The 24,747-nt window shown below is 43.3% G+C and overlaps 1 long non-coding RNA gene across 1 annotated transcript; it reads right to left on the bottom strand.

The window, feature by feature from the left end:
- On the bottom strand, nucleotides 1-24,734 carry LOC116228844 (uncharacterized). The gene is made up of 3 exons (XR_004166883.2): nucleotides 24,497-24,734; nucleotides 15,397-15,485; nucleotides 1-770 (listed from the first exon to the last, which is right to left on the bottom strand). It is a non-coding gene; the product is annotated as an uncharacterized LOC116228844 (long non-coding RNA).
- Between the last annotated feature and the right edge of the window lie 13 nt (nucleotides 24,735-24,747).

Below are 24,747 nucleotides of genomic sequence, written 5' to 3'. Positions count from 1 at the left end.
GGGCTGCTAACAGATGTTGCCAGAGGAACTTGTTATGACAAGTTGTGTTGTATTTGTGAACCTTGCGATGTTACTGGCACCATCTCCTCAGGCTCCCAGCAAATGAGAGTTAACTTTTGTTGAGGTAGGTTGGCAACCCATTCCAAATATCCATAGTTTCTCAAATATGAGAAACTAATTTGACTCCAAACTAAGTTCAGTTCCTGTGACAAATAGTCCTCTGACAGCCAGATCTGCCTCATCACTCTACAGATCCACAGAGCTGGTCAGGGTTTTTTGAAGAGCTCTGCTTAGAGAGCTAGGCTAGCAGAGTAGATGAGAGTGGGGAGAGATCACAGATTAGCAGAAAACGGGGAAAGAGATTTGGAGAGAGGCAGAGAAAGTGCAAAACAGCCAGCAGCTAAGATGTTCATGTGGCATCCACGTTACTATATCTGTATTCCAAACCAGACAAAGGAGAGATGTGATTGGATTTGATTGGGTAGATCCCTCTGTCTCACTTGTTGTAGAAAAGTTTAAACTCATGTCAATAAGACCCAGAAAAAAATTTGTAGAAAACTAAATTTTTTTTTTTTTTTTTTCCGAAAAGCAACCTGGTTGCATCTGTCAAGTGATTTTCTCAACTCATGAAAACTTAGCTGATAAACTTCATGGGAAAGCAAATAAGCAATGTGGTACTTATCTCCGTGAATCAGGCTGGTAGAGGATGAGTTTCCCACACAGTGAAATAAAGAAATCCATGGCAATGATGTAGGGCAGTAAGAAAGTTTCTGGAGAAGGGGAAAAAAACAACAGTATTTTGTAAGTCAGGTGGAAAATAAAACCTATATTGTGCTACTTGGTTATTTTTCTTTCCAACTGGACAAAAAGAGAAAACAATACCGAAGATCACCTTGGAGGAAATTTTCATTTCATTGGCCCTTCCTAGTGAGTAGCCAGAAATGAGGAAGCATGACTAAGGCTCCTTCTTAAGAACAGAATTGGTAATGGGCACAGCATAGTAGCCACCCATCTTTGTTGGTCTGTGAGTCAAAGCTTAACTGTGATGTAGCCCTTCTTCATCTCTCAATTACTTGAGAGAACAATAACACTGAAAAGATAAATGGAGTGATAAAATAAACAATTCATCTATAGTTTCTTATAATCTAGCTGACTCTTTTCTCCCAAGCACAGCCTGCCTAAGTTTGTCAAAAACAACAGTCTTCTGAGCCTGGGGAGAAAAATGCATTAAGAAAAGGGAAGAGGCATTTCAGTCACTTTGCAAAAACTGGATCCTTAGTCTCCTGGTGTATTTGATATGTTAAAAATAACTTCATGTCACTCTCCTTGATTGGGAGCCACACTGATTACACTGGTCAAAGGAATGGCTTGGGCCATTACTGCCAAGAGGGAGGGCTGATGTAGACCACAACTGGCTTATTCCAAAAAGCAAATAACCCTGAAGGTCTGATCTGCAAAAGTGGTGAAGTAAAAGGGAGTTGTGGTTGCTCAACACTTCCACGGATCAGACTTCTCTTGTCCTCATTAGCCACACTGCTGCAAACTCCTATAAATCCTGCCATTCCTTTTTGTGCATCATTGTGCGGGAGTAGCCCAACACCTGCCCTCTGCTGATATCCTGACACCTCCCAGCTGAGCTTTGGCCTTGGCCCAGAAGCTGCCCCAGCTGCTCTGAGGACAGAGCAGGGGATCATCAGGTAGCCTCTGCTCCTGGGGTGCAGCAGGAGGCTCTCCACCACCCCAAATCCTGTAGTCCTCCACTGAATGAAAGTTCCTGAAATACTTTCACATCATTGGTATTCATTTTTGGTAGCCTAACATCTGCGGATGCCTAATTTTACTAATCCTGCCTGTGACTGGCTCAGGCAGGCTGACTGAGGCATTTGCAGAAAAATGGAGATAACATATGCAAGATCAGGAAAAAAGCCAAACTCCCAAAAGACTGATGAAGTCAAATGAACAGGTTTCTGGGCTTTGGACGTGTCATGTTTGCCATCTAGTTACTAGTCAGGGCTTGTTCCAGGTAGAAAATGAAGAGTAAATAATCCAGTACCACATAAAAGGGAAACAGGCTTACGGGAACTCTTGACAAATGAGAGAAAGACTTCCAATGGTATTTTAATTGAGGTGCTTGGAAAACAATACGATAAAAATATGTGAATTACTGAAGTTATTTTATTTGGCTGTAAAAATAATTGTATACAGGAGTACAAGTGATGAAGTGTTACTGCAACAGTGGAATTGAAAGCTCTGGGTCCCACTCTCAAATACAATGAGATTGTTAGCATGAGGTTCTCTTGGCATGAAATGTGATCTGGTAAAAGTTTGACCAGTGAAGTGAAAGCCAGGGCATCGTAAGTTCTGTGCTGTTTTGTTCTTTGATTGATTGGGAAAGGCACAGATTGGCACAAGTTACCACTTTCAGTCTCAGTTTACCCATCTGTTAGTGGAGACACATAGATTACAATGATGTTATCAGTCTTAATTATTGTAATGTATTTAAAGTTTCTCAGGTGTAAGGTATTACAGAAAAATGCAAAGTCTATTGTTCCTAATCTAAATTACTACAGAATAATTTCAATATCAGTAGTCTTGTATTTTGTCTGAAATATTAGCTGTGAATAATATTTTGCCTTTATACACAGAGACATGTTCTAACTGAAAAACAGTACTCTCTTTACTTTCTAGTAAAGATTTTTGTGTGTGGTTTGGCATTTAAAATAAGGCTGCAGCACTGTTGAGCATTGATTTAGTTTACATCCCCAATTTGGTTACTTGTTGTGAGACATGTAAGATGCTGATTTGCAGCTAAAATGCTGCTTAAAGTTGTGACACTAGTGAACAGCTTATTCACAATATAAAAAACCACTTAGAGTTACAAACCAGAATTGTTCATTATAATAAATGCTATTTTTTGACACAGGAATGGCTCATCTTTAATTTCAGTTTTAGTATGTAAAAGAGGATGCCTGCGGCTACCATCATTTGCAATGTAGGAAATGGAGATGGAGTTATGTGTCTTCTGCTGAGCATGCTACTTGTTTTGAAATGCTTTGGCTTCTTCAACAGAACAAGATATTGGGTTCATGTAAAAAGTTAGAAATGGGCTGGGTGATTATACTTTTAATCTCTCTGAGCTCAGAAGCTAGAAGCACTTGCTGAAGAGGATGGGGTATAGCTCTGTTGGCCTCTGAGTTGCACTGTGCATCAGTTTTTGAGTCGGTGTTGAACCGAGCTCCCCTGTCCTACCAGCCAGTGCTGCCACTGGATGCTGTTATAGGGCACTCTGCTGAGGGGGCAGGAGCTTGGCAGAGAATAGGGCAGGGCAACACATGCCCTATTCAACATACAACCACATGTTGAGTATCATAGTGAGGAATGCAGCATGCCTGGGAAGGAAGGGAGCTGGACCTGGACCAAGGAATATGCATTTTCACCACGAATATAATACTGTACATGAGTAACCTGTGTTAATATGACGAAGAAAAACTCATCTCAGTACCGTAGACTAAATAAAGGGAATTAGGAGCCCATGTCAGAAGCAGCCAATGCCCCTTTGCTGAGGGCAGCTGTGTTTGTCAGTGAGATAAGACAAGTGTCAAAAAGAGACAATATCTCCAGGATATCCACCACAACCTGTGTGTCAGCAACCTGCTGAGGCAAACTAGCTCCAAGCAGCCATGTACCTTGGCCTGGAACTGACCAACGTGTGTTGGCACTGCAGTAAGATTCAAGGATCCAGTCATTGCTGTGGCTTCCCTTGGAACTGCCCCATCTCCTCAGGGCGTTTCTGATCCCACACCGCCAGCTTTGTTCACCCTGAGCAAAGCTGCTTGTTGAACAACAGTAGGGCTGCCACAGGCTCTCAGCTGGTTGGGGCTGCCCTCCTCTTGGACAGGGCTGGCAAGAGGTGACACCTTCTTCCCTTTCACTGCCTCAGGCCTAATTCTCTCCTCGCTAATTTTAGTCTTATGTAATTCAATTACTTTGGTGAAGTTGCCTCCTGATTTATATTGGTGTGAGTGAATGGGGTAGCAGCCCTTGAGGCTTTGACTGAAGTATGATGTTACACTATTTCTGGACATCATCATGTGCTGGTTGTGCAACAGATAAGAATAATGTTTGGTAAGTCATTAGTACTTCAGTTTAATTTGTGTTAAAATCATCAGCTACATCCCATTTAGTTTCTAAAGCCTCCTCATTATTGCTGCAGACACCAGACCCATGACCTGCTTTCCACTCTGTGAGGGAAGGATAAGTGAGTTTAATGCGATCTCTGTTAAAAAAGTCTGCTGCTTCTCCCTTGAAATCAGGTGATATCTTATTATTGACTTCAGTGAAGGTAGGATCAAGTCCAAATTTCAAGCACTTAATTTTCCAGGGCAGGGTAAGCGAAGCAAGACTTAAACTGTTGCACTTCTTTGGCAAATAATGAATGGGACCTCATTATCTCTGTTAGGACGTGACTTTACAGATGATTACATGCTGAAAGTATGCCACCGATAGAATGGCTCTGACCTGAACTGTGAAACATGCTCAGAGAGTGAGAGACTTTCAAGACACTTCATTCATTCTCATATTGTGAATGATTTTGTCAATGAATGGGGCAACTGACCGTGGTGACCTGGTACCAGCATCCCCTCTAGGTACAAGCACACAGCCATACTGTCACTATTGACCATTATTCCTGCATTCTTTTCAGATGAAAAATCATCCACAGCAGCATTTAGCAGAATTTCTTCTAAGATATTATTATGTCCCTCTTAATTTACAAATAACTTATTGCCTCTTACGAAAACAGTAGATAAAGAATCAAAGAAATTGCTCCATGGGTTTTGGGCAGAAAAATTTGGAATGACATTCTGAATATATATTTGCTAAAATGCTATAATGCAAGAAACTACAAAATACATGTGATGAACCATATTGCTTATTAGAGGTAAAATACTAAAAGCACAGGAATAGAAATGGTTTGACCATGAAAGTTCATTTTATTCCAGCAAAATATTCCCATAACTCTATTTTTTAGAGGTATTATGAGCCTAAAATTAGCAATCAATGCATGCTTCTCAAGAATATCTATGACAGATATTCCATAGAAAGCTTGTTATGAGTACGTAATAAGAGACAATGATTTATGGATTTATTCTTACAAAACTCTTCTGACTCAGATAAATACTGTTATTGCTGTTCTGCAGATGGGTAAATTGAGGGACTGAAGGCTTAAGTAGCACGCATGGGATCACCCAGCAAGTCTAGAGAAAATAGACTGGAACCAGAACGTTGTATTTCTATTTTCATGTTCTGAAAGTGTTAGATCATCTCTCTCCCATGATTAGCTGCTATTCTGGCATGAACTCAGGACCATTATGATAGAGCTATTTTTCATACAATGGGATGAGACTGCCATGGCTTTAATTGCAAGCATGTGTTCACTCTTTTATGGCATTGTGATTGTTATGTAAGGTAATGTGTGAATTTAATGGATTTTAAATTATGAGTTTACATTACAACCGCTTTAGTGTAGGGAAAATTTTCTTCCTAGGTGTCCACACTGCCCTAAATAACTTGAAATCCTAATTAATGATTGGACTTTGGAATTAGTAGACCAATGCAAAACTAAAAGTAATTATCAGATTGTTTTTATTCAAAGTTGAAGTGGTTTTAAATTAAGAGGAGGAAAGTCCACCTAGGAATTTACAGAAAAGATCCACATGTTTAACTTCTAGGCAAACATGGTCTTCATATAATTCAGATCTGACAGGATACATGCTCCCAACCTTATATGTCTGAACAGATGACCTACAACACATGCTGCTAAATTTTGGAAAATTAACATAATGCTTTTGGAGAAGAATGTGATGATTTCAGAAATGAATAAATGATGGTATATTTATAGCTGCTTTTCAAAGAAAAGAAAGGTAGCCAATCCTTATGACTAATAACCAATATTTAAAGTACAATCAGAGACGCTCCTTGTAAATTTCTAGCCAAAGTCTTGGCAAGACTTAGTGCCCAAGAAAAGGATATCTATATTGGGAATCAGCTGCTCTTACACAATATTTGTGATGATTTGGAACCACTTAAAAACAAGAAGTTGGTGATATAATACATTCTTTGGATTTGGAGATGTTCCCCTTATTCCTGCTTTGAATTAAGAGAATATACTGGTGGTTTAGTTAAATGTCTCTTAGTTAAAATTATACCTCTTTCTTTGTCTTCTATTGAAGCCAGATCTGTCTCTTTGTGTAAAAAAAATAATTAAATAAAAAATACAGGTGTGAAGAATTTCAGATTCTCAAAGTGTTAAGTCATTTCTGTGTTTCAGTGGATTTCATACTTTGGCCTGCTGACCTCCAGAGACTTGGGGACTGTCTGCTGGAGGTCTACAGAGGAACTGGCAGGTTGGAGAGAATCTTTGGACAGAATCTTTTTTATAGAATTATTTTTCCCAATAGCTTAACGGTGTTACAAGTAGCTAAAAATGCATTTAATATTTTTCAGCTAGCTCTTCTAAACGTTACCAGTTGTACTTGACTCAGGGCTGTTCTTCAGCCATGTGTAGTCTAAAACTCCTTAGGACTCTCCAGCCTATGTCATGCTTTAAAACCTGTTGGTAAATGCAAACATCTGACTTCCCTAAGTGATTGAGGTGTGATTGTATCAGTGTGAGAAAGCAGATGGGGCTCTAATGAATTGTATAAAAGTTACTCAGAGGACATGTTGATTGCAAGATACCCTACTTCACCTAATGATTATCATTGTGTGGAAGACAAGTAAAATTATTTCTTTAAGCTCAAATAACCGAACAATAAAATGAAGACACGGTCTCTGTTCCCTTAATAGAGCACTTAATATCTAATCCAAAAAGCTTATAAACAATAGAAGATAACAAGTGTCTAATAGTGGTAATATAACAGTAGCTATTACTCTCCTTTTATGATGCAAATGATTATACTGTGCACTGGCTTTTGGATCAATAATTGTAAACACATTGTGAGTCAAGAGGTTATGATACAGTCTGCTCCTTCAAAACTCAATTCAGTGTGTGTCTTACTGGCCCAGAAATAACCCTGAGCAAAATTTAGACATCCATACGTGTGGCATTTCTAGAGTCTGTGTTTGGAAAGAACTTTGATGTTGAAGCCAGTGTTTTCACACTGAATCTAGAAGGCAAAAAACTGTTTCACTTTTCTTTTATTTCTGAGGTTGAGAGCTTACTGCAGCAGGGAGAGGCGAGGACTATCAAAATTGTTTTTGCTACGGAGTATGCTTATAAATCATAGATTTCACAGTGGTACTTATACAGAGTTTATGATGGCAATTGTTTGTCCGTTACAACTGGGAGTACTAAAAGGATTTGTCACTGGAATTCCTGAGATGAGAATAATCTTTGACCCTTTTTGAGCTGAGGCAATACAAAATTACAGAGGAAAATAAAATGCAGTTAAACCCTGAGCAAAGAAATAGACACAATTGAGGGAGTCCACTCCAGGTGACTGGTCTAAAAGAAGAAATTCATTTCAGTAGGCATAGGAGATCAATCATGAATTGCCAAAAGCAATTAGCCAAAGCCATTACTTGGGAATCATTAGAAAACTAACTATTTCCATTTGCTCAATCTAACAATTTAAATTTCTGAGGGAGGGAAGGACTTACTGCCATGAATAAACTGTGAAATGTATCTTTAAAATTAAGTTTTTAATTAGAACTGGCAGTTCTGAACCTGCTGTTGGCAGGAGCCAACCTACTGAAAAAGAGCCCGATGCAATAGACTGTAAAGTGTGCTTGCTTGCTGCTTTAGCATTTAACTTTTTATTTATTTATTTATTTATTTTTAAATAAAGGACAGAGCCTTTAAAACTGAAAGTTGTGTTTCAACACCAACATTAGAAGATTTTTTTCTCTGTGGTTAAAGCAGTTTGGGAATTTCAATCAGCATTTCTTACAATAAGTGCCAAATACAGCTGATTTTCTGAAGAAATGAGCATGTTTTAAAGAAACAACAACAAAACAAAAAAAAAAAGGAAAAAAGAGAAAAAAGAAAAAGGAAAAAAGCACCTGCTGTAACAGACTCCATGATATAAATGCCATCCTACAATCCACAGTTGGACTGCTGGCATGAGTAATCCTTCATTGGTTGTGACCTGATACAAGCAACATGCTAAATTACAGCTTGCTTAAATTGTATTGTCTGTGTTAGGACTTAAAATGTGTGCCTAAAATTGAATATCTACCTTGTAAATAGGAACTATGCATGACACCTATTTGGCAGGAATTGCCTGTTTATTTTCCAATATGCCTCGCTACATATTCCCGAGAAAGAGTGGTGCAAATGCAGTTAAAAATCCTATCCTAGGCTAAATACAATAGGTGAATTTGTTGTTTTTGTGAACTTTCATGGCTGGGAGGGAAGCAGCTGATGTTAGGGCCAAAAGGTTAGATGAATAAAAGAGCCAAGTGTCCCATGCCACCTGTCTCTGCTCATTCTTCCAAGAAGCATGAGTCTGTCTCCACTTCCCTTCCGCCTGTGGTTTAGGAACCTTGGTGGCTTCTGCATTCCTCCTCTTTTTTTTTTTCTTTTTTTTCTTTTCTTGTTGCTCTCACTGCTCTGTCATTTAGCAGAATCCATTTTCTGTATAGTCCAAGCCCAGTAACCCTTGTCACTGACCTCACCACCATGTGCTCAATGTGAGCATGACTCATGGTAGCGATGAGAAATCCTTGCTCTCTCTAATTTGGCCTTCTCACGTAAGGGGGGAGGAGAGGGGCAGGGGGAGATTCTGATATTTCCAAACTGGCTTGCTGGAAGTGTTGTGTCAGTTACGATAATTTGGTGTAACACATAAATCTTTAGGCTGATTTGTGATTCCCAGCACACCCCTTGCAGTCTAATTGAGGAATTGCATTTCTGTCACTCACAGAGTCTGGTGGAAATGCAAGAATGTGAGGAACAATAGGAGCAGGCTAGTACTGAGTCAAAACACATAAAGGAAAATTTGTTGTTGGGCTGGAAGATCGGAGCAAACAGATGAGAAACAAGTTGGTCAGAATCACTGTGCTGCTCATGTTGGCTGTGCGGCGACGTGAATGGCAAGTTCACTTCTGTTAGTGGGAGGAAAGGGAGCAGATGGGAGAATCAGGCAGGGATGCCACTGGGTTTTGTTTTGAAGAAGTGTAAGGTGAGGGAGCTGGTGGGGCTGGGCCACAGCTGCACACTGTGCTCAATCAGGGCAAGATGGCAGCTTGAGGGGAGCACATGATGGGCCTCCTACTCTGGAGGCTTTTGTTTATTCTCCCTTTCGTGGCGATTTTCTCTAATCTGAAGAACAAGATGTCCTTAATGAAAACAGATGTTTTGCTCCCTTGCATATGGGAAAAAAAACAACACCCCAAAATAGAATAAACGCAAAGAATGCTGAGATCACAAATGGGTTTCTACAAAGACAGGAGAAAAAACCCCTTTGTTAATGTCCTGACCTGTCCACTTGTTTCCCACAGACACCTCACAGAAGCTATAGATGTGAAGACCAAGACAGGACCTGGGCCTAAGAGAGGGAGGGCTGTGTGCCTCTGTACAACATAAACACCACACTGAGCTGGCTCGCAGCTTCCCCATCCATGGTCTCCCACTGTGAGATCCTGGTCAATGGCAGTTTTTGTTATTGGCTTCAGTGTAAATAGGAATTGGTCCCAGTATTTAATTTAAAGCACAGGACATGAAAAAACAACATCATAACATCCCTGCTACATTTATAGCGCTGCATAAGCCACTGATTAACAAATGGATGAGATACTGAACTTTGCTTTACCATCTGTCTTTAATTACATAAAATAACTTGAAGCAATTAACAAGAAAGAAACATTGTGGCACGAATAAATAAACCCTATTGATAGAAACAGATGAGGGAATACTTAGGATATCTGAATGTATGTATGAGGATTGCTAACAAGGCATAATCTGCACACAGTGATATTACAAATATTATCTAGCAGATTTACACTGCCATTGCCAAGTATTTTTGGAAAACAATAGATACCTATGGGGACCAAAAGGAAAGCTATGTGTGACTAGAAAAAAAAAAAACAAAAACACAAAGCTACTGTGGTCCCTTCAATAGCCATGATTCTGGAGTTTTGTCTTTCAAAGATAAGAGAAACTAATATTAACAGAAAAATATACAAAGCATGAGATTTCCTAACAGTGGACCTAAAGCCAGTCTCATAAATCCACATGCTTATAAACATTTAGGCACCAGTGGGGATTAAGCTCTTTAACACTTTGCAGGATTTATCTTCTAAGTCTATTCTTTATTCAAATACACTTGTTTGCCTTTTCTGCTTAGGCACTTAGAAAAATGAGTGCTCTGCAATAGCCAAACAGATTAAGAACTGACTAACTGAGAGATGCCAGTAAGTCACTACCAGCTCTGAATGAAAGCTCCAGAGTCGTCCTGCACAAAATTTTCCTCAGTGATTGAGAAACAAATCCATCCCTATTAAAACAAGACTAGTCAACTAGGGAGGAAATGTAAATTTGGTGGAATGAGAAATTATGAGGTTGGAGCAGCCCAAATTTTTTGGGCTGGACTTCTGCAAGCAAGATGAATTTTAAGTAATGATGGTAGTAGTGACCAGAAACTATATCCCAAGGTGGTACATGAAATATTTGGTATCACCGTGGGGTAACAACTGGAAATAGGACTCAGTCTGATGACGCTAAGGAGAATTAATATTATCTTTGAATAAGTTAGTAGGGATGTTTGAGTTGTATATAATAATGACTGTATGGCAATGGTGTATTACACTGCTGTGGGTGCTGGAAATTTGGGAACGAGTAAGAAAAATATAAGCACTGCTTCTAGACTGGAAAATATGCATTGTTTCCTTTATCGAAGTGAGACGGCTGGATTACATTGTGTAATTACCTTCACAACAACAAAAAGTGTCTTAACTTTTTAACAGATGAATATATTGCAAGAATCAGTGGGTGGAAATGTAAGTCAAGAAATTTTAAGAAAGTAATGAGGCTTGGAACTGTAGCACTAAATGTGATGAACTGCTGAAAGAAGCTGCTCAAGAAAGTGCTAGTGTACCTATCAAAACTGGATATATTTCTGGGGAATGCATGTTAGCCAAACAGAAATTCCTGAGCTTGGTGTACAGGGAATGATGCAATGCTATAGTCTGTGACACAGAAGAGGTTAGTCAGGATGAGTTAATGGTCCTCTCTGGCCTCAAAAACTGTAAATCAAGAAAAATGTTTTAAACATTTTAGGCCAAATGCCTATTTCATACAGCTAAGACATCCACCAATTTCATGGAAGCGTTGAGACAAACAGTATCAGAACAGAAAGCAGCACGGAGTCAGAAAGAATAAAGCTTATTAAATGTACCTTTCACATTAGTATAAACATTGCACGTTCTGTATATTGCAGATTTGAGGACCAAGGCTTTAGGCTGCACACAGTGTGGTACAAAGCAAACTAAGCAATATGCACAGTAAATGTATTGAGAGATAAACAGACTGGATGGGAAGATGGGACAGTGGATACAGGGTCCACTGACTATGCCATTTGCTACTGTTTCAGGTACTCACGTTGAGAAAAATAACTTTAATTGTTTTGGCGGGGAGCACTGCTGTGTAGACTGAAATGGGAGAAAGAATGTAAACAAAGGGTAACGATCACTTGCTGTGTTATCGCAGCTTGTAGAAATGTCTTGTGGGTCATGGCAGGGACTTTTGACAGACATCATTCTGTTTAATATCTCCATTGGTAATCTCAAAGTAGAGGTAAACAGCACAATAGTGAAATGTGCTGATGATACTAAACCAGGAAGGAATGTAAACAGAAGACAGCAGATAAATGATATCAAAGCACTGCTGGATATTAGAAAGCTGTGTGCAAAAGAAAACAGCTCCCAAACAACTCACGAAAAGAAAGAAGGAGGAGGGGAAGATAGGAAAAGGAGGAGAAAAGGAAGGGAAAATGAAAGGAAAAGGGGAAGGAAATGGAAAGGAACAGAAGGGGAAAGAAGAGGAGGAGGAGAGGAAGCAAAAAGAAGAAGAGGAGGAAAGGAAGGAAGCTGGAATGTACTTGTCCTAGCTATCACTATTGCTGATAGCTTTCAGGGCACAGTGGACAGCAGATCAGATACATGAAATTGTAGTATATGTATGAAATGATACATGAAGTTGTAGTATTGTAGAAGCTATGCACATTCAGGCATATGTCATGAAGTGGAGAGGTAATAGTTCACTTGTAAAGCTCTGTGCTATTAGTTCTAGTCTGTGTTCAGTATTGCCAGCCACTGACTGGCTGGAAGGACTTGGAAGAAATCCCATAGCAATTCAAAGGGTGGAAAAATCACTTTGGGGGAAAGACTGAAGCAGAAATCCAGCGTGCCATTTAGTATAAACTTAACTAAGTACATGAGCTGTACTGGTGACTTTCAACTCCCTCTGTAGCCCTGCTAGGTGACTTTAACAAAGGAACCACATATCAGCTTTAACAGGGCACATACTTAAGCACTTCAATAGACAGCTTGGACAGACCTGAGAGGAAAGGTGACGTGCCCCTGAGCACTGAAAGGCACATTATTGTCTGCATGGAAATCAGCAGGAAGGCATGTATTTCTATAAAGCTGGGCTGTTTCTTACCCCTGGAACAAAGCTCGGCAAAGGAGGCTTAAACCAGCCGGCATTGTTTAGCTGGAAGTGATGAAGACAGCAAAATGAAGCCTCTTGGGTGTGAATTGTTTAAAGGTGAGAAGGGGAAGATTGTCAGATATTCCTCTAGGGGGAATTCGTACTGCTGGGGGGTTTTAGGATAGATTTGAATAAAGCACCAGAGAATGCCTATAAAGAATAGCTTTATGTCTTTATGTTGGAATGCTGGGAGTGCTTCCTGATTCCAAGAATTTCTGATCATATGAAGTTGCTACAAATACTCCACAATTCAAGGTGGGAAGAATGTCTGCTTTATGACCTCTGAAATCATCTCTGCGACTGTTTATAAAAGAATTCCTGTGAGACTGAATTCCTGATGCTGATTTTCGAACCAAGGAAAATTAATCTTTAAAGAATAGAGCTGTGAAATGTCCAATCACAAATATGCTGGGAATATCTCTTCTGTGTAGCCATTTATTGTTCTTGTAACAGAATTATCTGGAGTAGAGAGCAGCCTGTTCTCAAAGAATGGCATTTTGGCGGAGTCAGTACTCAGCTCTTACTGAAAGCCAAGAGAAGGTGAATACCCAGTCACTTAAACTTTTGTGACAAACTGAATTGCTATTTATTTATTTTTTAATTTTTCCTCAGAAACAGAAGAAAAAACTCCTTTCTGAAAAATGACCGACACTTCGGTGTTTCACTCAAATAATGATTTTAGAATTCCAGTGTAATTAATATCTGATGGTTTCATAATTAGAGTTAGCAATTCATTTTGTGTAAAAGAACATCTAATATTTAGTGTAAGAAATTTAATAGTGAAAAGAAGTGTTGGCTATGGCAGGCATTTAGTCTTGGAAAGTTAGGAGACACTCTTCTGGGCTTGACTAGTCAGTATCCACAAGAATTTAATAAAATCCCTACATAGGTTAGGATAAAAAGCAAGTGGGAAAGAGTAAGTGAATGATGATTAGAGTAGAACTTCCCTTTACAAATGTTGATTGACCACATGCTTCAAAGCTGTGTTTGTCTTCACCGGATGGAAGTCAGGATATGGGGTTAAATCATTTACGTGAGTGAATATCTACATTTTCTTCTCCTTTTGCTTCTTTCTTAGTGCCTGTTACTGTCCAGTTCATTCATCCCTTATTTATTTTTCTGTCTGGATAGGATGTCTCTTTAAGATGGTTCAAGTAATTAACTTGCAACTTATTGTTCTTCTCACACAGTAATTTAGCTCTAACGTTCAGCACTCGGACACTTTAGGATGCAGAGTTGCTACAGCAATGTTAAGATTTTTATGTGTAGTACAGTACAAAAGCTACCAAAAGAGGGCAACATATGAGCCAACAATGAGAAATGCATCCTGAGGAGTTTACAGTTCTGTGTCTGTGACACCCTTCCCCCTTTCTTTTTTAGATAGAGGAAGAAATTTTAGCAGAGCTGGTCAGGAAACAGTATTTCCATTACGTGGAAAAAGAAGTAAAGGTGCTGAAGTTTTCACAAATGAAAATTCAGAAAAAAAAATTATTTGGTATGATGGAAGTGTTCCAAAAACATCAAATAGTTCGCACACCAGAAAGTCTGGAAGTTATAATGTCATTAAAATATTTAATTTAGTAGGAAAAGAGGTTAAAGTATATGTTTATGTTAAATATATGCTATGAAGTTCAAAACAAACTGAAATGAAGCAAGGGATACTTAAATGTTTTTACTTTATGAAAACAGTGCTATTACTGTCATTGAACGTAAATGTTATTTGAATTTGTCTCCATTAGAACCTTGTCAAAATAAATACGCTCTCAAAAAGGCATGCTGATTGAGAACAAGCTGTATCTTCTGAAGGAATAAATTCCCACTGAACATGGCTTAATTACATTCGCTCTCAGTGAAACGCCTGAGAGAATTTCAAAATACTCTTAGTAATCCTGCAAAGGACTCAGGTAAACCGGCCACCTGCCAGGACCATCCCTGGGGCTGTGTCTGTGGCACTAGACAAAGTGTCCGACACGTGAGCTCAACAGCTCCTATACCCTGGACAACACAGAATGTGCAGTCATTGGCGAATGGTTTGTTGTAAACAAAGGTTTTTGTTTTTTTTTTTTTCAAGGTATTCAATAATACCACAAGGAGTTAGTCTTGAACGTGTGCCAGTGTGGCAATGGATACAGTAAGTAAATATAATCTACCTCACTTAGGGTAAATATTTGGCTACAAATGTATTGAGAGCTCTTTAGTTCTCTGTACACTTCTACCATGAGAACCAGAGGAAAGGCTACAGAGATATAAAGACTGGAGTGTCATTTTTTTTTCTTCTCTTATCAGCTGCCCAGATAGGCCAGCTGCCAATCAAATTTAAAATCTCACTGGAGGAAATAAATGAAGGCCCGTAGGTGTAGAAATCTGCTGTTTATACAGCTGCACCAAGTTCTTGCTAACTCATATAGGCAAAGTCTTCATGCAGATATGCAAAATTCTGTGGCTGTATCTGAGAAGTTGACAATGGAATTTAGGGCATCCTCTTTTTTTTTCTTTTTTTTTTTTTTTTTTTTTCTTCTCTTTCCTCTATTTCTTTTTTTTTTTCCCTCCCTCCTATTCCTTTTTCTCTGGACTAACTTGCTTCTGTGACAGCTCAAAATGCTGGAAAGTTTCTGAGAAGGATTGAAGGTAGATGTATGATCTATCTGGAGGGCAACGAAACATTTTGAAAGTTTAGTAGTACTCACCTGTCTTGAAGTCAGGACATTCTGCTTGAAGGAACAATACTTGTCTCATTTATCCAGGTCTTGCTTTTGCATCTGTATTTCTGTTGATGCTAAAAGAAGGAAAAAATTATTCTTCCTAACCAGAAACAAGTAGAGGGTTCTGTCTGGAGAGTTTCTCCATTGTCTGTTCTGCCACATGAATGGCATCTTTGCATCATTCACCTGATGAGGGGCTGCAGAACCACAGGGTATAAAATAAGATGTTCAGTATAGGATTGACAGCTGTGTACAATGTCTGTGGTGCTGTATCAAGCACATTGACTCTAATCACAGTGTTTTCAGACAGCTCCTACATTCTCAGTATGCGGGAAGCTATATATACTCATCTGCTTGGCCCTCATTTCTTGTACTGCACATCTATTTTTGATTAATGTCTTGATACTCCCTCCCAGGCAACAACACTGCTTCTGGGACTCAAACAAGAAACAGTTACAGAATATAATACATGCATTTTAATGGCACTAGGAGGTATGGTTCATTATGCTGTACTGTCTATTTGCAGGAAGAATGGTGAATTGTATTCTTAAACAGCCTCGCCTTGGAGGTATGAACCTACACAGCAAGGTCTGACTGCCATCTGTGTTACTCCTTTACCAGCAGCTCTTGGTGGCAGGGATTTGCTCAGGAAAGGACTGGCCCATGCCCACAGATACGCTGATTCTCACAAGCGGTTCTGCGTTTGTCTTTGCATCCCAACTTCTGTCAAATTCAAGCCTAAATTCCAGAAAGCAACAATAGCACTGACAGTAGACACTTCAGAATAGGAAGCTATTGCTTTAGCTTTGTGAATACAGACCAGATTTATGTATCTTGTTTTGAAATGATTTTTAGTATTGCCTTGGCTTCTCTGAGCTATCAGAGTTTCACCTTACAAGGCAGGTTATGAGGAGGGATGTGTTGCCTCCTTTGCAAATGTGGTACATGACCGCTGTTATATCACATCTGAAGACAGATGGATCTCTGATGAACTGCAGCATCCAGTCATGTGTTTTGTGTCCCTTTGTATTGGTTCATGTGGTTAGTCTGTTTCTGATTTTATTTCTGTGTAGTTCAAGGGCAAGTCTGTGGTGTGCCCCACGTACCCGAGAAAGGGTGCAGAAGGCAGCCTGAAAATAAATAAATCAAAAACAGATAGACTGATTGCACAGACACATGCCAAGGGAGGAGAAGATACATCTCCGTGATCAGTTACGCTCGTCCTGGTGGAGGAGGGTCTGATGTTTCAGCATGTGGTGTAGCTGCCACACTGGAGAAGAGTGGGAACGTCCTCTTCCTTGTCTGCTGGAGCAGAATCCTCTCGTGTGGTTGCCCACATGGCATGTCCCAGCTTGGGGAGGCCCAGCTCCCTGAGGATGGGGTGGGGAGGAGTGAAACTGGGAAGTGGGAGGCTGTGTTAGACTTGCCAGTGCCTCCCCCAGCAGCCAGCAGGGCTAAGCTGACATGAGGAAGGATGTAATCTACTGTTGGTTGTGTTATGCTCCGAGCACGTTACTTCCTTCCATGGAATAAGAGGATAGTCATGGATGTCATTGTGGCTCACAGGCTGCTGGGGCAGCACGGCTCTGTGCCTTGCCTACAATCAAATGACCCGGGTGTGTGAATTAGGAAGGCTTTTGATGTCATTCTCTGAGCGCTGCACTGCGGGAGACAAAGACTTCTTAACGTAAAGTCAGGCTCTCTCTTAAACATAACCATGAAACTAACTTTGACTTGCCAGCAGCTGATACAGGCAGTGGTCTCCTTGCACCGCTCTGGCACTTAGCATAAGAAAGGTCATTATGTGGGTGGATTAGGCAGAACCTGTCAAAGTTGCATGTGAGTTCTTTGGCTGCATTTCCTTCCCTGGGCTAATAATGCTGAGGAGATGGGGAGAGGGTTGACACATTCTCTGGCATGTGTCATGTAAGCCAGTGACGTGGAGGACATGTCAGCCACAAGACTTTTTTGCTTTAGTAAGCTGCAGGCAGAAGTGACATGCCGTAGCTAGCAGCCTTAATCTTATGTGTATTCACACCATCAGCACTTGCAGAATGGTCTGAGCTTCCCCAGGGCACTGCTACGGAGCCAGAGGTATGTCTGGAGGAAAGAGTAAGGGTATGTATCCAGATAGATATTGTTTAACCCTGGGAAATGGCAGTAAGCAGAGGCACTTGCATAACATATTCCTTATAGGCAGACCCTGAAGATCTTTACAAGTTGACTGTCATGATCTCATAGAATCATCAAAGAGTTATCATCATAGAATTGCTGGAGTTGGAGGAGACCTTTAAAGCTCATCTAGTCCAACTCCCCTGCAATGAACAGGGACATCTACAGCTACATCTGCACATGAACCACTGAATTTAATAGTGGTATACAGGTGGAAATATTCCTTTTTTTTTTTTTTTTTTTTTTTCAGTATACAGAAATGCTCCATTCAGCAGAGATTACAAAGAATCCATGTATCTGATAGGAAAAGGCTTTGAGGACAGAAGATCCTAAAACAAGACAGCTGGAGACTGATGAAATTTACGACATAGTCACTGTTGCTGGTTCCCTGATCTGTAAGGGGATGTTGGTAAGAGTACTGGGGAGAATTTCCCAAGGAGCAGCACAGTCACAAGGTAAATTGTCCTCAGGAATAAGAGAATCATCAGGGGAACAGGTAAGAGTGGTGTATTCATTCTCACAACAAAGCCTGGTTTTGCACAGCTCCTTGTTTAAAGCCTGTGCCAAGGAGACACAGCTTAGTCCCTGTCTGAGGCAATGTGCTGGGTGGGTTCCTCACAAATCACTGTCAGAGTAGCAGAAGATGGCACAGGCATGTTTACCCAGTATGTCTGAAATACCATCTCCTGTCACTGACAGAATGTTGCAGGCTGTGTTCAATTGTCAGGAAAAGACGTGGCAGCTGGGCGTTAGCTGCGTGTCACAAAACATAGCGGTCGTGGGTTTGGTCTAACTTACAGTGGGGGCAGCACTCAGTTCACTGAAGAGATGCTGTGTTGTGTTTTCCTTTATAATTCATGATTTCAAAGCAAAAAAGAAAAAATATGAGACCATCAGTTTCTATGAGTAACTGTGTGTTGGTACTCTGATGCAGCGTCTGTGGTCAGGAATTGCCATCCCAGGTGCCATGCTTGAGTTCCCCGTAAAAGTGAAAAGCAGTAGTGGCATAAGCACATATATTAATTGCTCTGTGAGCATAGGAGCTGCCAGCATGAGTGGGGAGGCTGTACAGGCTGCCATTAGCGTTGGCAGTGCTTCCTCCCTTCACTTGCTGGTGTCCAGCCACAACACGAGATTGTAGAATGAGGATGAGAGATACTACTCAGTAGCTACACCTCCTACAAACATACACCTTCTCTCCCGGTGTGGGTGATGATCTTGTGTCAGATGCAGGTGGTTTGTAAGTCAGTCAGCTGGTGATGAGTGTGGGGTCAAGGGGATGGGCAGGAGAGTGAAGGGCTGCTCAGGGTCGAATTACGCACCCATTCTGCAGTAGGGGAGCAAGAGCTGAGATGGGAAATAAATGCCACTTAATTCAAGCCTGCCTGCGTTGCTTGTCATTGGGGTGAAGCTGCAGACAACCTGTATCAGCATGATGCCTGACATGGAATTTGCATTGTCCCATGACCAGCATGACCCTGCTCAGATCACCAGATAACGTCACACCACCCATTGCGTAACACCATCGTGTTCTCTAGATCCTGAGCCTGCAATAGTTTTTGAGTTGGCTGTTTGTGCACTGGGGAGGGAATTCAAATATTTTTAAGTGCTTCAAATGGTAGATAGGTGCCCTTTGTTGAGAGTAAAGCAACCTGATTCCTCATATGTCCACAAATTGAAAGGATGAAATTTGTGCCAGCAGGGATAAAGGAAGAGCTTTTATCTGTGTATGAGTACATTACGTGCAAGGGTACACATCAGCATTTAGGTAGATATCAGTGTTTTGTAATTCCAGGATTCCGTAACTTAAATAATCCTTTGCTGCCACAATATTTTTCATTAACAGTCAAATAAAAATTAGGCTAAATTCTACATGTTCATTTATTGCTTTAGTGCTCCCACCTCCCCCAAATTATGTGCTTGCTTTTTTGCATGGCAGTGTGTTTGTTGTTTGATTGATTGCTTGTTTTTATTTGAAATCTTACTGCATGTACTGTCTAAAGTCTTGCTGAGCTGAGAGCTCAGAAAATGTGTATGTTTATGTACCTTTGTCCGTGCACAAAGACTGATGGATAGCTAATAAAATGCACATCTCCGCGGTCCTTTCATGCTTATGATTCCCCAGCAGAAGTTGTGAGTATTCAAATAAAATAGAACTGATCCAAAATGTACATATTTAGCTTAGATAATGGCAGCCCCCAGATATGTGCCTCTTTCGGCTGCTGGAAATCTGTCAGCTGAACAAAGAGCAGGATACACTGTGAATCAGGCTGTCCTAAAAGCTTTATGTGATAGATACACTTTATGGAGTTATTTCCATTTTTCCTACATTTCAAAAGCAGACTCAGATCCTAATTATCATGAAGACAAATTACCCAAATCATTATTTGCAGTCAAGGATTGCAGTGCATTCTGTAAGTCAGAATGTATGTTAAAAGAGCACAGTTTTTCCTAAAGCTTTATATAAAGCTGTATAAAGCTTCTCCTTGTTCCTTCCATCTGCAAAGTTATTCCTGAAAAGTCATTTTGCACATGTCTTTTTGCTATTTTTTTCAGAGAGGAGAAAATATAAATGAGCTGTAAAGCTCGTGTTGTTCTGAACTCTTTCTCTCCTTTTTTACCGATGAGTTCATCAAATAAAATCCCACTAGAAACAAATGTTATTATGGGATTAGTAGAATGAATGCCAGAGTTCAAATACTAAACATTAAAAAAAAAAAGAACAACAAAAAACCAGTGGGCTTAATGACGTGAAGGAAGTTGTAGTTTAAACATCAAGGTCAATTATTTCGTTAAATATTGTTTAAAAGTTACTTGTCTTGAAACAAAACCAGAGCTATCCATTTCCCAAAAATGCAAACAGATTATTCTGCCCCTGTTTGTCAGCTTCAGTAGATAACTTCTATTTGATCTTCAAATGGAAACGGTTTCTGTTTCAGATTTATACAACAGGCTGCCTCTTAAAAGAAAAAAAAGATCTTAAGGCTGGAGCTGCTGTTTACTTTCCCTTCTAATCTTGTGAGAAGATTTGCATAAGAAAAGCAAGTAGATTCGAGTCTAGGTTTTTCTGTCTACATCTAAGGCGTGAGTACCAGCCAGTGCCGTTCATTTATTCAGAAGGAAAGTGATGGATTTGTAAGTCAGGTGAACAGGAAATCCCACAGTCAGTTCAGCTAGATTCCTCTAAGAGTAACGGAGGCTGCTTATGGAGGCTAACTGGAGTTTAGTCCAGCAATTATAGCAGTCAAATGCAGGGAGTCCAAAACCTAAAACCTCCAGTACTAGGTATGTTTCCTGAGACTGTATACTCAACTTTAAAACAACATCCAGAACGAGTATTTCCTGAACCTTGCAGGGCAGCCTCTCACGTCTGCATGTAACAGCCTCACAGCTCCTAACAGCCCCATCTCATTTGGGTCCTCAGTGAGCAGAGCAGTGCTGAGTGGGGATGCACTGGGTGTCCTAACCTGGGTGTGACACCCGGAACAAACCAGTTCATTCTGTGTAGAATGGGAATATAGACCATGCCTACAAGTGTGGTGTGAAGCATGACAGTTTAATGTGTGCAATGTACTTTGAGATTCTTTTGGTGTATAGAAAGACAAGTTGTTTTATGGGAAGAGGCTTAGGAGGGATGTTTTGGACCAAGGGGTCAAGTCCCTTGCTGTGGGTGGTAACCACATCTCAGAGGCTGGTACGCAAACCATCTTCCAGCTGCTTGGACAACTTCCTGCCTGTGGAAGGCCTTTCTGGGTCCCCCCTGCTCTGGTGGGGTGAAGCTGCTTTTCTGTTTCCATCTTCAATCCCTTCTTCATCCGTTCTTACCAATTCTTTCTCTTATAATTATTTTATTTGGGAGGAAGGGAGGGAAATTGTCTCATAATTTTAAGATCCATTTACATTTTCCTCTGAGCCCCAGGCACCTGGTGGAAAGGCACCAGCAATGCTGTAGGCTGGTTCGATGTACCAATAAAAATAAAATAAATTAAAAAAAAAAAAAAAAAAAAAAAGAGTAAGAAAAGAGCCATTCTTAGAAAGCCTCTAGCGTTCCAGCTCGAGTACAAACAGCTTCTTATTTAGGACTCTCCTCGAGTAAACCAACAGCCCCGGGCGAAGGGGCCGCAGCTCTGTGGTCTTGCACAAACCCAGACCCCTCGGGGCGGGTCGGGGGGGGATATGACAGGGAAGGAGGAAAGGGGAGGGGAAGAGGGAACCATCCGCAAACCGCTGCTGGGACCTCGGCCGAAGGGGGCGACGCTGTGCCGGGTCGGAGCAGCGCGGCAGACCCCCCGTCCCTGCCCGCCCCGCCCGGGGTTCTGCCCGCTTCCCCGGCTTTAGCTGCGCGACAGATCCCCGTGCTGAGCCTCGCCTCGGGTTTCTCTTTGCCCAGGGAATGGGCACGGTCGCTGGAGCTGCGCTCCCGTGTGCCGGTGTTGATATTTTCGTTTGTTCGGTTTTGGCCCCCGCACTTCGCTCTCGATCCTTTCTCCCGCACCGGCGCTGCCGCCCGTGTCCTGCCCCGCAGCGGTCTGCGGGCTTGCAACGGGTGCGAGTATTCGAAGCCGCCTCCTTCTCCCCGGAGCGGGGGACAGAGGCAGCGAGTCCGCGTCCCCCGGCGGCCCGCACCCTCGGTTCCCACAGAGGACTGCGGTGCGTGGGGAGATGCGGGGCTGTGGTAAGGCTGCGGGGTCAACGAGAGGTGTGGACTGGAGCCTGGGTACCGGCGGGCTATCGGGAAACGCACCGAGGAGCCGCCAGCCCGTGGCTAAACAGCTAAATAATCCTCCTCTCTCACCTACCCGGGACCCTCAGCTCAGTAACGCTGAAGAAAGAACAACAAAACGCCCTCGAAGCTCGGCACCCCCAAAGAAAACAGAAAGCATAAAAGAGAGCGAGCCACCAGCACACCCCACGAGCTGCCCCCAAAAGGCGAGGAGAGGAGAGCCGGCTTTCAGCCAGCGGGGGTCGTTCTCACAGGAACCCCCTCGCCCCTCCACCATCGTCCGCTCGTTCCTAATTCCTTCGAGTTTAACCAGATTCCCCTACTGACAACGGGGTCGGGTGGGGTTTCACCCCCGAGCTCCATTATATTGCAACAGCAAGAAAGCAGATGCAGGGGAAGCTCCTAACACTTGCGGGGTGCCGGGGCTGCTCGTACCAACGGGACAGCCTTGGGGAGGGCTCCCGAAAAGGAGCGGGGCAGCCCCCGTAGGCGGCGGAGAGCGGGGTCCGCCCGCAGCGCTGCGCTCCGCCGGGCTGTGCCACGGAGATCGCATAGAGAGAGAGCCTTTCCGGGAACGGGCTCCCGACAGCTCCCCGACGGGTGGGGGTGGGGAAATGAAAGAGAAAAGGCCAAAGAAACAGCGCGATTTTGGGAGCGGGACCAAATCCTAACGTGTTACATAAAAGCCACGGGCGGTTCTTATCAGCGAGCCCGGCCTGAAGAGGAACAATCCCCAGGAGCGGTTCCAAAACAGCCCCGTTAAAGGAACAATTGTGAAATGCCAACTTCCCACCAGAGCATGAACAGCGGGAGCCGGGCATGTCCCGTCTGTAACCGGGCTTCTGACAAGCGACAGAGAGAGGGGAGGGGATGGGGGGGATCCTCTCTTGACAAGATTTATCAAGAAACATTTAACTGGGCTTTAATCATATTAGCAAGAGCCCAATTAGGGCTGAGAGCGAAGCGAGGCGGCTGGCAGGCTGCGGGGGGAGGAGAAGAAGGGGGGGAGGAGCGAGCGGTGGAGTCACTCGAGGATAAAGTCCTTTCATCGGGCTGCGCTCTCGGCGAGCAGAGGAGTGCGAATAATCACTGTCCTTCACGGGGGGACGGGGGAGGGAGCGGGCGGGGAATGTGTGTAAAGGATCATTAAGGCCAGGCAGAAGGGTTTTTTGCTGTTGTTGTTGTTTTTAATTATGACGGCTGTTAAGGTGCTGTCCCTGGGTTTTCTCGGGCTCTGTTCTCACGAGCGGAGCGGGGAAGAAGCGAAGGGGCCTGGCGGCACCTGCTGCACCGCCCTGGTGGAGCGAAATGGACTCTCTTTCCCGAGGCAAAGAGGGGCTCTGATCTCCCCACCGCTCCCCTCTAACTTTCCCGAAAGGAGAAATCCCCTAAAAGTCCTTCCCCGGGCACTTCTGCGTGATGAGCGGCTCCTGGGGGGCACGGCTCTCTCGCCCCACCAGACCCTATCTCAGTGAGCAGGGCCGGGGGTTCTCCGAGGTTCGCAGAAAGCCCCGAGAGAAGCGCGGTGCTGGGGCCACCCAAGACAGGAGCCCCTGCCTTCCCGGGGGGGGGGGGGTCGCAGGGGGCTCATATTTTCCCCTCGCCTCCTCCTCATCTTTAGCACGGGCATCCTGCCCTGTCCTTAGGGAGCGGCCCTTTGCAGCTACGGGGATAGGGAGGGCGCAGGACGGAGAAATGAAGCTAGCTCCCATAGGAGATATAGGGCCGGAGGACGGAGAGGCCGAGGAAGGCGATGCCCCCCAGGTCGCGCCGGTGGGAGCACGGCCGTGACCCTGCCCGCGGCTTTCGAGACATCGCCGACAGCTGCCAACAGCTGCCTCGCTGCGCTGCCACCACCCGCGGCCGCCGGGAGCGGGGTAATAAGGGGCAGCGGTACGCCTTTAGCCCGAGAAGCAGCCTGTTTGCACAGCGGGGCAAAGGCTGCTGGCTTTTTTTCTTTTTAACAGGGTAGAGATGGGGGAGGCATTGCCACGAGCATCCCCGCTGTCGGGAGCGATCCCCAGTGCACGGAGGGGGTCTCCTCCGCTCACCTCCCAATTCGTGCCCACCCCTTCCCGCATCCCGAGGCGGCCGCAGTCCCCCCTTCGGAGCCGGGCGGCCCCTTCCCGCCGCTCCATGCCCTCTCGCTGACCGTCTTCCCTCCCCCTTCCGTACTCCATCCACGCTTACCTTTCCGGCCCGGCCGCCGAGGGGCTCGCCCCCCCCCGCTCCCGCCCCCCGCCCCGTCGCCGCCAGCCCCGCCGAAGAGGTGCCGCACGCCGCCGCGCCGGCAGGGACCCGGCTCTCGCCTCGCAAAGCGCTCGACTGACGCTGGCAGCCCCGCCGGGTTCATCCGAGGACAGCGGCGGCTCCGCGCCGCGGCTCGTCTGGCTGCCAACGGCGCGGCAAAGACTGATGCGGCCGGGGGTGACTCACGGCGG

The sequence above is a fragment of the Phasianus colchicus genome, chromosome 5 (genome assembly GCF_987193195.1).
Source record: "Phasianus colchicus chromosome 5, bPhaCol1.hap1.1, whole genome shotgun sequence".
NCBI lineage: Eukaryota > Metazoa > Chordata > Aves > Galliformes > Phasianidae > Phasianus > Phasianus colchicus.
Note: the sequence above shows the minus strand (reverse complement) of the source record. Positions and strands in the feature narration are given on the sequence as shown.